The 456-nt window shown below is 52.4% G+C and overlaps 1 protein-coding gene across 1 annotated transcript in view; it reads right to left on the reverse strand.

Moving 5' to 3' along the window:
* Positions 1 to 456, reverse strand: part of LOC107116928 (one cut domain family member 2-like) — a gene marked incomplete at its 5' end in the record, with an annotated part of 61,784 nt that overhangs the window by 5,695 nt on the left and 55,633 nt on the right. The gene's annotated exons all lie outside the window — the stretch shown is intronic.

Consider the following 456-nt stretch of genomic DNA (forward strand, 5'->3'; position numbering starts at 1 on the left):
GAGGGAGGGAGGGAGGGAGGGAGGGAGGGAGGAAGGAAGGAAGGAAGGAAAGAGGATGGAAGGGAGGGAAGAACAGCAAAGAGGATGGAAGGGAGGGAAGGAGGGAGGAGGAAAGGAAGCAAGCAGAGCAAGAAGGAAGGAAGGAGAGAGAGAAAGAAGGAGGGAAGGAAGGGAGAGAGAGAAAGGAGGAGGGAAGGAAGGGAGAGAGAGAAAAAGAAGGAAGGAGAGGGAGAAGGAAGGAAGGAGAGAGAGAAAGAAGCAGGGAAGGAAGGAAGGGAGAGAGAGAAAGGAGGAGGGAAGGAAGGGAGAGAGAGAGAAAGGAGGAGGGAAGGAAGGGAGAGAGAGAAAAAGAAGGAAGGAGAGGGAAGGGAGAGAGAGAGAAAAAGAAAGGTGGAAAGAAAGCAAATAGAGGGGGGAAGGAAGGGGGGACGAAAGAGGAACAAAGACAGCAAATAG

The sequence above is a fragment of the Gekko japonicus genome, unplaced genomic scaffold (genome assembly GCF_001447785.1).
Source record: "Gekko japonicus isolate JY-2015 unplaced genomic scaffold, Gekko_japonicus_V1.1 scaffold2743, whole genome shotgun sequence".
Taxonomy (NCBI): domain Eukaryota; kingdom Metazoa; phylum Chordata; class Lepidosauria; order Squamata; family Gekkonidae; genus Gekko; species Gekko japonicus.